The sequence below is a fragment of the Moschus berezovskii genome, chromosome 13 (assembly GCF_049115385.1).
Source record: "Moschus berezovskii isolate FMDL1 chromosome 13, NW_MosBer_1.0, whole genome shotgun sequence".
Classification (NCBI taxonomy): domain Eukaryota; kingdom Metazoa; phylum Chordata; class Mammalia; order Artiodactyla; family Moschidae; genus Moschus; species Moschus berezovskii.
The window spans coordinates 69,356,659-69,369,210 of record NC_142472.1 but is presented as its reverse complement, the minus strand read 5'-3'; the positions used below and the strand labels follow the sequence as shown (position 1 = coordinate 69,369,210).

Here is a 12,552-nt window from a genome sequence, read left to right as displayed (position 1 = left end):
AAAGACAGAGTCTAGGGTAAATACATAGTTCATTAACATAGCTTAAGAAAAACATTTCCATAAGAAAAACGCATTGGTTAGCTCAAGGTTTGAGAAAAGTTAAGTTCAGGTGGAACCAGGAGTCATCATGGCAACACAGAATTTTAAGAGAAACCTCCTTTTACTTTTGTATAGAAAAGGGGGGGAGAGGAATCTGACACTTGTAGTTTGTTTCCTCCTGCCACTTACGAGAGAAATTTTAAAAAGTCTGACACTTTCAGCCTATTTTCTCCGTTTGAAGACCCCTAGCCTTCCTGCCTGTTACCCTCTCACTAATACATGCTATACTATGGATGAACCTTGAAAACTTATATTAAGTGAAAAAAAGTCAGACACAAGCAACCCCATATTGTATGACTCCACAAATAAAGTCCAGAGTGGGCAAATTTTAAAAGACTTAAAGTAGATGAGAGGTTGCTGAGAGTTTGACCAGGCTTGAGGACAGTGAGGAGTGACCACTAATGAGCTAATGAATGCAGGGCTTCTTTGAGGCTGGTGGGGACGGTTGATAAAAATGGTCCAACATTAAGCAGTGTTCATGGTTGCATAGCTGCAAATATACAATCATCGGCTTGCACAGTTTAAATGGATGAGCTGTGTGTGAATTATATCTTGGTAAAGGACATCAGTCCTGGGTGTTCATTGGAAGGACTGATGCTAAAGCTGAAGCTCCAATAATTTGGCCACCTCATGCGACGAGTTGACTCACTGGAAAAGACTCATGCTGGGAGGGATTGGGGGCAGGAGGAGAAGGGGATGACAGAGAATGAGATGGCTGGATGGCATCACCGACTCGATGGGGGTGGGTTTGAGTGAACTTCGGGAGTTGGTGATGAACAGGGAGGCCTGGCGTGCTGTGATTCATGGGGTCGCAAAGAGTCAGACACGACTGAGCGACTGAACTAAACTGAACTGAAAGCTGTTATCAAAAATAAATTTTAATGAAAGATCATTGTGTTGCTGTAACAAGATTAAAAAGGCATTAAATATTGGTATGTCCTATTATCAATTTATTAGAAATACTGAGCACCTGCTGTATGCAAACCACTATCAGTAAAATTATGGAGGAAATGTAAAGTGGATAACAGTAGAAAAAGCCATTCTCTAATGTTCACAGGAGTCTTTCACCATGAGCTTTGCAGGCCTAATAAAAATGTCTCCACTATGTAGGCATTTATTTGATTTTTTAAGTGAAGAAGAACAATCAAACTGTATAAAATTAAAATTTTAATTGTTAAGTTTTAGGCTCTATTTTGTTGGGGGAAAAAATGTTTATAAACACAAGCCCGTGATCAGACTCTATTGAAATCCTTTGGGAATATCAAGCGCAAATGGGTTGTCAGAGGATGTTTCCACACAGAATTAAATACTACTCTTTTAACAAATGACTTATTTATAGCTACAGACTCTTTGTTGGGGAAAGGCAAACTAATATTTCAGTTCTAAGAAGTTCCTAACACTTTAGCTTTTGTCTACTATGTCAGGGGGAAAAAAAAAACATTAGTTGACAGAGTGTACCTCATAAGGTGAGAATCTAAGATGGATTCATTCTTCTTCTAATAATGAAGTAAAAACATCTCAGATATCTCTATTCAATGAGCATTGGGACAATATCCAACCCTCAGAGAAACTGAACATTCTGCTCAATGACAACGTATTATTTAACTCACCAGGGCAATTTAAGGTAACACAATGTGACTCAGATCTAAGCAAGGAAATGTGTCAAGGGAAAGCATTTCTTCCTTAAGAAATACCTGCTGGTGAAATAAAGACACATAGAGAATAAATATATGGATACCAAGAGGGGAAAGGGGAAGTAGGATGAACTGAGAGATTGGGATTCACGTATATACACTATTGATACTATGTATAAAATAGATACCTAATGGCCACAAAGAGTAGGACAATGAACAACTGAACTGCTGAATGAGAAGCTACTTTATCTCACAGGGAACTCAGGGCTCTGTGGTGACCTAGTGTCAGTCTCTCAGTGGTGTCCAACTCTTTGGGACCCCATGGACTGTAGGCCACCAAGCTCCTCTGTCCATGGAATTTTCCAGGCAAGAATACTGGAAGGGGTTTCCATTTCCTACGCCAGGGGATCTCCCCAACCCAGGGATTGAACCCAGGTCTCCTGCATTACAGGCGGATTCTTTACCATCTGAACCACCAAGGAAACCCTAAATAGGAAGGAAATCCAAAACAGAGGGGATATACATATACACATAACTGACTCACTTTGCTGTACGGCAAAAACTAACACAACACTGTAGAGCAACTATACTCCAATAAAAATTAATTTAAAATAAATTTTTTTAAAAAGCAAAAAATAAAAAAGAAATACCTGCTGGCAATTGAGATAGAAAATATAAAATGCATGTCAAATTGTGAGAATGTTTAAAGAATTACCCCAACTGATTCTGTAACCATGTGCAAATTAGTTCCCTTCCAGATCTTAAGGGGGCAATTTCCAAAGGCTTCAAGCCAGATACATGGCTTGATGGGAGAAGGTAGTAGTTTCAATTTTAGGATATACATAATTTATAAAATAAAACTGTCAAATATATATAATATGTTATATATAGCATGGTCTAGTTGAAAAGCTTATTAGGCCTTTCCACCAGCTGAGTGTGCACTTGTTTCCCCTGAAAGCCCCTCCAGTGCCCTCACAGCAACATATCCTTTCACACATCCTTCATGGTTCAGTTCAGTTCAGTAGACTGGAAGCAAATGACACAGCACTCTCTTTATATCGTCATGTGCTAGTTGGTGATTTGAGATGCAAAATTAATGGAAGGGAAAGAAAAATTCAAACTGACTGCCAGATCTCATCTCTTTATAATTTCATATTTGTAATTTTACCTAAACAGTGAGTTTGCTCAAAAGGGAAGTCTGAAGGTCCTAATATGGATTTTTTTTTTTTTTTTTTTTTTAGAATCTAAGTGGGAACTGGTCCCAGACCTGTTCAGTGTTACAAAGATTCACTCTGCTTGGTCGTTTCACATCCTTAATTAGCTCTCCTCTGAGCCTCAACAACCAAACTGAGCTCATGTCCATAAATACCCAGAAAAGATTTCAGTGGAGTCTAAACTAAGCAATAATTGGTTTCTGGTTCCCAGATGGGGCTCAGTGGACTCTGGCAGCAACTATACTCCATTAGCAAGCCTGAGTAGAGCCACTTTGAAGGTCTTTGGGGGAAAGAACTCAGACCATGTCCAGCATCTTCCCAGCACTGGTGGGAATTTAGTAAATGCTTCCCAGGATGACTCCCTGCTGCGTGGACTTCTCCATGACTGCTACTGTCTCTGGTAAGTGATCCCAGCAGCAAAGGGTATTCAATTTAAAATGAGTGGCAAAATGGTGATTACCAGGGTTTGGGGTGGGGAAATGAGATGTTGTCTAAATACAGACTTGTATCTAGTAGTAAGTCTTAGAGATCATTAGCTCTCTGGTCTAGTGAATACAGACAACAGTATTGTATTGTAATAATCAAACTTCTTAAAAGACCAGATCTTAATTATTCCAGCTCCTCCCAAAAGAAATAACTATGTGATATGATATATAAATTGTAAACATTGATATGTAAAAATTGATGTATAAATATATAAATTTATATGATATGTAAATATATAATTTGTCAAGTCAACATGTTATATATTTATATTAACACAATGTTACATGTCAAACATGTTTCAATTTTTTTTAATATTGGAGGTTCTTCTTCCTATAACTTTGAAACTAAACATTTTGACCTAAACATTTCTTAGGATGCATTCAGAATAGAACCTGCTGGTCCCAAATTCTCCAGAGAGAAGTTCTGCTCTGACAAGTTGGGAAAGAAGAGAAAGAAAATAAATAAATAAATATTAAGCCTCTAAGTGAAAGAACACATTATGTTCTCCTCTTACTTAAAATTTATTCCAAACCTGTAAGATATACATTATTATCCACCCAAAGACATGCTTTGGATGAAGGGAGAAGGGGACAATAGAGGATGAGAGGGTTGGATGACATCACTGACTCAATGGACATGAGTTTGAGTAAGCTCCGGGAATTGGTGATTAACAGGGAAGCCTGGCGTGCTGCAGTCCATGGGGTCTCAAAGAGTCGGCCATGACTGAGTGACTGAACTAAACCGAAAAACAGTCTAAGATGTGGAAACTGAGTCCCCAGGTCAAACAATTGACCCAAGGCCACAGAGTGGTTCAGGTGGTAAAGAATCTCCCTACAATGCAGGAGACTTGGACTCGATCCTTGAGTCAGGAAGATCCCATGGAGCAAGGAATGGCTACCCACTCCAGTATTATTGCCTGAAAAATCCCATGGACAGAGGAGCCTGGTCAGCTCTAGCCCACGGGGTCTCAAAGAGTCGGACACAACTGAGCAACAAACGGAGTGATTATCTGACAGAGCAGGATAGCCAGTCTCTAAAGCAGTGGTCCTTGGCTTCTTCAAGGTCATGGCCTTCTCTGAGAATCTGGTGACAGCTAAAGAGTGTAAGGTCGGACCCTGGTGGCCTTCTTGGCTTCCCCTTCCCGGTGGCTATCTTGTCTCCTTCTTCCCTTCTCCATCCCCCGCCGCCGGAGGGAAAAAGTCCCACCAAACCACTGAAGAATTTCTGACGTAATAACCCTCTGCCGAGATCTATCCCCCGCCTTCCTGACCTCCAGAGTGACCACCCTGGTCTAGCTGACCACTCACAATCTCGCATTCCCGACCTTTTCCTTATTTTAGGCCTGTCCAGGTTATATGATACCACTTCCTGCCCCGAAGGCATAAAAATCGCACCCTGCCTTTGTTCAGGGCAGAACTCCTCGTGGCCATTCTTGCGGTCAGTGGGTTCTGCCCGGGAGCACACTGCCAATAAAGCCTGTTACTTTCCCTTGGTGTCTGGGTTATTTCCTTACAGCTTGAGATGCCCGTTTCCGTGACCTTACAAAGAGTGCTCCACACATACGTTTTACACACAAATCCAAGGGGCCAGTCACCGTTTGAAGCCTATCTCAGGCCCTATAGAAATCCAAACCTCAAAACTTCTCTCTTTCCACGGAGCTCCCACTGAGCAAGCCTGGGGAGGAGGGCAAGGGAGTCACCCAGCATTTAACACATCTCTCTTCGGACAGGGGAGCCTGGCAGGCTACAATCCATTGGATTGGCAAAGAGTCAGACACAGCTGAAGCAACTTAGCATGAACGCACACAAAATCTTTTCATCGATCTCATATGTTATTTCATAAATTCTTTATGAATCCTTTTCTACTGAGCAGGATTGTGAGCAGAAATGACTTGTGAAGTGAAAGTCGCTCAGTCATGTCTGACTCTTTGAGATCCCATAGACTATCAGATCAGTTCAGTTCACTTCAGCTGCTTAGTCGTGTCCAACTCTTTGCGACCCCATGAACCACAGCACGCCAGGCCTCCCTGTCCGTCACCAACTCCCAGAGTTCACTCAAACTCACGTCCATCGAGTCGGTGATGCCATCCAGCCATCTCGTTCTCTGTCGTCCCCGTCTCCTCCTACCCCCAATCCCTCCTAGCATCAGACTCTTTTCCAGTGAGTCAACTCGTTGCATGAGGTGGCCAAATTACATCTATGGAATTCTCCAGGCCAGAATACTGGAGTGGGTAGCTGTTACTGTTGGGCCAGCCTTTGCCCAAACCAGCGTCTGGGTGGGCGACCCTGGGACCCAAGCACCATGCCGACAGATGCAATCAGCAAGAGGATTTTATTGAACGTTTGCGCAAACGGGCCCTCCACATCAAAAGCGAGCCGAGGACCCCTAGCAACAGTTACAGACCAGTTTTAAAGCCCAAAATTTACATAATTAGCATATCACACGGGTATACAGCTCAGGGACTTTCTTTGCGAAACCTGAGCCTCCGGGGAGGGGATGTTTTTTTTTCTTTTTCCTTCCACAAGGCCCTTTTGGTTGCTCAAGTCCCAGGAACTTGTGAAAGTGTGAGCAAATGTTGGATTGCCCAAGTCCCAGGAACTTGTGAAAGTGTGAGCAAATGTTGGATTGCCCAAGTCCCAGGAACTTGTGAAAGTGAGCAAATGTTGGATTGCCCAAGTCCCAGGAACTTGTGAAAGTGTGAGCAAATGTTGGATTGCCCAAGTCCCAGGAACTTGTGAAAGTGAGCAAATGTTGGATTGCCCAAGTCCCAGGAACTTGTGAAAGTGTGAGCAAATGTTGGATTGCCCAAGTCCCAGGAACTTGTGAAAGTGAGCAAATGTTGGATTGACGTTTACGGGGGTGGGGGGTTCATTCCCTCCTCTTGGTGTGGACAGATTTTAACCCTAAAATCTCAGAGAACTTCTGATTCTGTGGCTTTTAAGGCTTGGTATTGCTGGGTTAGCCCTGAGTCCGGTCCCCCCACACTGGTAGAACAAGACACCCGCAGCAATGCAAAAGCAAGAATGGGGCCCATTTTTAGCTCGAGCTAGGGCTTTTAACATCTCCCCCCTTTTCTGTTGTTCAAACGGAGGAATCTTTTTCCGTGGGTAGAGTTTGATCCAGGGATCTTTATACAGCCTTATTCAAAACAATTTTAGGAATCTTTACTTAAAAACAACCTTATCTAAAATGGAGTAACTGGTTTTACGAGCAGCAAGCAAAGTACAGAAGCAAAAATGCACTACAGAAGCATTAAGTTTTACATTAGGTTACAGCGTCTAATCTGAAATCACACCCATAATAACATTTTTCAGGATATCTGGGAAATAGTTATTTCCCAGGATGTCTGAACCATAGCTACTCTATTTTGACTTTTAATAGTAAATTTTTTTTTTTTTAAATAGCCAAAGCAGATGTCACCACTAATGACGTCAGTGTTTTTCTAGGTATGAGAAGATGCAAGAATTGGAACTCATAAAACCTTTTTCTGAAAATATTTGACTATCTGAAGGCCTGTTCTGCCAGTTTTTTTTCAGAGCACAGAGTGCCTTATTCCTGATTTTCACCCTGAACTTCTTTCAGGGGGTGTTGCAGCAGCTTGCAATGGTCATGACGTAATCTTTGTAGAGGCAGCTGGCAAGTACCAACTTCCAGTCAGCAGGGTCCCTTCATAGCCACATATCTGACCATGTGACACCATTTCATGGCCATTGTGTCCCGCGTTGCTGGGAAGGCTCATTCCCAGGTCTAGGGAAGCGATGGGCCACTCAGTGTGCTAAAATTGGACCAGGCCTTGCAAGTAGCAAAAGTCTCTGGACCACTGTCTTACTAGCCTCCTGGTCCAGGAAAATATTTCCTCTTGTTGCTTTTTCTCATACCCAGAGTCACATTATTACAATTATTGATCTCATATGGAACTGCATATCAGCTTTATATCACAGGCTCAGTGAAACAAGTGGCATAGAAAATAATATAGCCATAGCTAGCAGTTATTAGTAAAATAAGAATTATAAGTCAAGAACTTTTCTTAGATAAAGCCTGGTATACCCCAAGTCACCTGACTTCATTTGTTAAATGACTATAGCCTGGTGTTAATCTCCTGGTTGTACATTATGGAGCATCTGACCTTTATCTGAAGATTGGTTACTGAGATAAGCCTTAGAAACTAACCTAGAGTGTCCTTTTTAATAACTTAATGAAATCTTTTAGCAGTATCACGTAACAAGGAACTGTTTCAGCAGTGAGTCTTAGTAAACACTAGACATTAACAAAACTAGAAACTTAATTTAACAATTTACAAACTTAATATTTTATGATTTTTCATTATGGAGGCATTAACCCTGTAGCCAGGAAGGCTTTAACCCATCTAATAAAAAATGAGGTTTGTCAGGGGGCTGAGAAAAGCCAAGCAGCCATCTTGGATTTCCCATAGCCCTGACTCTGATTTTCAGCTATTTTTTTTTTAATTTTTTAATTTAGAAGCAGATTGTTGCCATGGTTTAAGGACATTAGGATGGCACAAGTCTAACAGAGTTTTTGTATAAGCAGAATGAGCTTTTACATGTCTACAAACCCGACAATTGGATTAATTTCTAAAACTAGCATAGGATCAGGCCTATGGTAGAAAAGCATTTGATTTATATGCAGAGGTCTAAGAAGTCAAGAAAACATTATAAATAATCATACGAATCAGGTCCAGCATCTTGGGCAAGCTGTCTACCTCTGATGTCGTCGTCTTCTCATCCTGGTGTAGTGTAGTTTCTTCTGAAAAAAGTCCTTCCATCCAGGTTGGAGACAGTCCCTTAAATTATGTCTTTTTCTAGTCCTGGTTGCAGGTCATGAGGCAACTGATCTTCATCCAAAGATAGATCATTGAGACAAGCTTCAGAAACAAACCTAGGGTGCTCTTCAAGAACTCAACCAAATCTTATATTAATATCACATAACAGCAAAGATCTATTTAAGAAATGAGTTTTGGTAGATACAGACTTCCATTAACAAACTGGGATTTAACACTCATTGAAACATCCTTTTTTTTATTTTTTTTTGCTGATACTTTTATGGAGTCTTAAACTTAACTTTAAGACCTTTCAGGGTTAGAGAAAGTCATCTCAAAGGCTTATCACAGATTTTGCCTAACAGATGTGAGTGAATTCCTCCCTTTTTTAAGGTCTTTCAAACTGAGATTTCTGTACCTGTTAGTGAGATAACCTTCTTAGTTTATCTGATAAAGTTACTGGAAGCCTAAGAGTTTCCAGTCTCTGAAGGGGTCAGACAGAGAAAAATGTTAAATGCTTCAGTTTGTCTATTAAATGCCATTTTACCAAATTACTGTTAAGTCATAATTAATTTGAGGAGAAGGTTTCCTAAAATCTGGAAAACACAGATTCAAACCAGTAATTTTTCAGAAACCATAAAAGTTATAAGCATATTTGCCAGTTCATTCGGTCCTTTTGTTAACCTTTGTACAGTCATCAGGTTTTTTTTTTTTTTACTAGAATCTTTAAATTTTTTACCCAGTTCAGAAACTTGTATTTATCCAAAAGTCTTTTTTATAAATCTTCTGGAAGAGGAAGCATTTTCACAAGAAACTTGGTTAGTGCTGTGACAACACTTTAAGATAGTAATCAGAATTATGGCAACATTTTACCTGAATATATCAGAATTTATATACAAATTGTTTCTAGGATATCTGCATTAGTAACATTTACTATACAATATACCCGAGACTTATTATTCACTTGACAGTACTTCCCATGTAATTTAACATGGAAGTTGAACCCAATTAGTGTAATATCTCCCTTTGGGATGTTTCAGGGGCCCTCTGAAGCATCCCAAAGTCAGCCAGAAGCCAAAAGTGCTTCATCAGATTGATTTAGGAAGTTTTGTCAACAAATATCAGAAAGGTTTAGAGCACTCAGTCAGATGGGATTATAGGTCACTGTGAAAAAATAGCTATTCACTCAGCCATAGTAACAATATAGGATTTTAGAGGCAAATATAGAACAGACCACTTAAGAGACAAATAAACTTAAATCTATTGTCAAATGCAGTCTAACATCTCAAAAAAAACCTTTGTTTATACACAAAACTCTTTCCTTGGGATCCACTTTCCACAAAACCATTTTATCACTTTCTGTACCCATTTGTTCTCCCATCCTGGAACAGCCAACTGTAAGTCAGACCTACTACCTTTTTTCCTTCATAAAATGTAACTTCATTTTTTCCTACCTTTTTTATTGAACACACACATCTTACTTTCCTTAAGCAACCAAGAATTGACCTTTATATTAGCATTCTATAGATCTGTGAACATAAATACCAGTGATAACTTAAAAAATTTTAGCAAACATCTCAGGATGGCATCAAACATTATTTGTTAATAGTCTAAAATCTTTAGTTTTTCTGTAAGTTAGTATTCAGTAGTGAATGTTTCAGAACCTTATTTTATTTGGAAATGACCTAGCTATTTAATAAACTTTTGTTACTTAATTTAGCACAACCTTAGAAATTCAGGTTACCAAAATCTAGAGAAACTGTTTTAGACAGACATTTTTAATCTTAATAGAGTTTATCGAAAAGCTCGTGTCTCATTTACATTTCTTAGAAGTTTTTGTGTCTTTTTTTTTTCACTCAAGGTAATTTCTTTGTCGACAAACTTGTAACAGATATATTTAATTTATACTGAACCTAGGTACAATGAAAATATTTTACTTAATGTTAATTACTCTAAGACATGTCTATATTAGATAGATCAACAAACATTAATATCAGGTATTTAATACTGAATATTTTCCACTTTACTTGAAGCTGTAATTTATTAATTTAGAATTATCTGATTCGTAAGCGCTTACCCTTTAAGCCAATTAAATAGAGCTCATTTACAAATTAACTTCAAAAATATTACTCAGAGACAAAGACATACCAAGACATATTAAGACAGAGGTTGTGAGCTCGGCTGACGACTCCTTTCCAGTGTCCTAAAGTGAGGCTGAGAGGGGTAGTTATAGTTTGTCCCATGGGGGGCAGGGGGTTGGTGCACCGAAAAAGGAGAACGAAGAAGACAATACAGATCACACAAACAAACACAAATGACAATACCGGGCGCGCACCGGAAAATTGGTACCAAAACGAGAACACAATATCAGATGGGAGCGGCCGCGGGCCGTCCCTGGAGAGGAGGGTGACCTGGTCTCCCTTCCTCTCCCAGATCACTCGAGAGTTAGCCTCAAGAGTGGGACTGGGGGTCTCAGGGCACGTCTGCCTCCCCCACCGGCCCGAACAGATACAGATTCAGGTCCTGCAGGCACAATTCAGATTCAGTTAAACACACAACTTACGACACAGACAAAAAAACGTAAAGGAGCCAAGGCTTACCTCCTGCCGGTCTTGTGATTGAGCCCATGGGTCGTCCGATCCCGGATGAGCCCCCAAAATGTTGGGCCAGCCTTTGCCCAAACCAACGTCTGGGTGGGCGACCCTGGGACCCAAGCACCATGCCGACAGATGCAATCAGCAAGAGGATTTTATTGAACGTTTGCGCAAACGGGCCCTCCGCATCAAAAGCGAGCTGAGGACCCCTAGCAACAGTTACAGACCAGTTTTAAAGCCCAAAATTTACATAATTAGCATATCACACGGGTATACAGCTCAGGGACTTTCTTTGCGAAACCTGAGCCTCCGGGGAGGGGCTGTTTTTTTTTCTTTTTCCTTCCGCAAGGCCCTTTTGGTTGCTCAAGTCCCAGGAACTTGTGAAAGTGTGAGCAAATGTTGGATTGCCCAAGTCCCAGGAACTTGTGAAAGTGAGCAAATGTTGGATTGACGTTTACGGGGGGGGGGGGGGGGAGCGGTTTTCATTACCTTCTCCAGGGGATCTTCCCAACCTAGGGATTGAATCCAGGTCTCCTGCATTGCAGGCGGATTCTTCACCAGCTGAGCTACCTTGAGGAGGACAAATACTTAAATGACTTCAAAAGCTACTCATCAGAATCCTGTGTTGTTTTTCAGATTCCCTCCAGCCATCTCACTTCTGAGAGTTTATCCAAAAGAACTGAAAACAGGATCTCGTAGAGAATCTGCACTTCCATGTCCACAAAAGAAAAGGGGACAACCCAAATGTCCATGAATAGATGAATGGACCAAGCAGATGTGATCCATACATACAATGAAATATTATTCAGTCTTAACAATGATGGAAATCCTGCCATTTGCTACAATGTCAGTGAACCCTGAGGATATTATGCTAAACAATACACTTGGGGAGTGTAAACAAACACACTCCTGTGCCTCTGAACAGCTGCCTGTGGAGAATGTAACAGCCACTGACAGCGACAGAAGATTCCCTGGAGTAGGAAATGGCAACCCACTCCAGTCTCCTTGCCTGGAAAATCCCATGGACAGAGGAACCTGGCGGCCTACAGTTCATGGGGTTGCAAAAGAGTGGGACATGACTCAGCAACTAAACAACAGCAACATCCCTTTTATTGAACAGACAGTTTTCCCTTTGTAAACTAATATAAACATGGTTGAAAATGCACTAAGATACTTATTACTAACTTACACTTTTGGTGACTGCTCTTCAGGGCAGACCGTGGTCTGAGCCCCTGCTGACCAGGTCCTAAGGAAATCTCCTCCTTCCCACAGTTCTCTAGGGGCTCGGCAGGCTTGCCTCCCACCCCACTCTACCCCACTCCACCCCACTCCAGCAAGGCTAAACTACTCAGAGTTTCTTCTGAACAATGGACCCCTGTTTTCCTTTCCTCATATCATATATTTTAGAAAATTTGCAATTATAAATTCTTTCTCTGCCCCTGGGGGATGTAAAACTTCTCCCAGCTTCTTGCTGGTTTAAAAAGCAGAGACACCACTTTGCCTATAAAGAACCATATAGTCAAAGGTATGTTTTTTTCAGTAGTCATATACAGATGTGAGTAGGACTATAAAGAAGGCTGAGTGCCAAAGAATTGATTCTTTCAAACTGTGATGCTGGAGAAGACTCTTGAGAGTCCCTTGGACAGCAAGCAGATCAAACCAGTCAATCCTAAAGCAAATCAACCCTGAATATTCATTAGAAGGACTGATGCTGAAGTTGAAGCCCCAATACTCTGGCCACCTGATGG

At 40.9% G+C, this 12,552-nt stretch overlaps 1 long non-coding RNA gene across 3 annotated transcripts in view; it reads right to left on the bottom strand.

Moving 5' to 3' along the window:
- The window catches only part of LOC129556256 (uncharacterized), a 162,891-nt gene extending 151,619 nt beyond the window's left edge, over positions 1–11,272 (bottom strand). For all 3 annotated transcript variants that reach the window (XR_016038907.1, XR_008685944.2, XR_008685946.2), the window contains exon 1: positions 8,154–11,272. This is a non-coding gene — a long non-coding RNA (uncharacterized LOC129556256). The remainder of the gene's footprint in view (positions 1–8,153) is intronic.
- Positions 11,273–12,552: the final 1,280 nt, after the last annotated feature.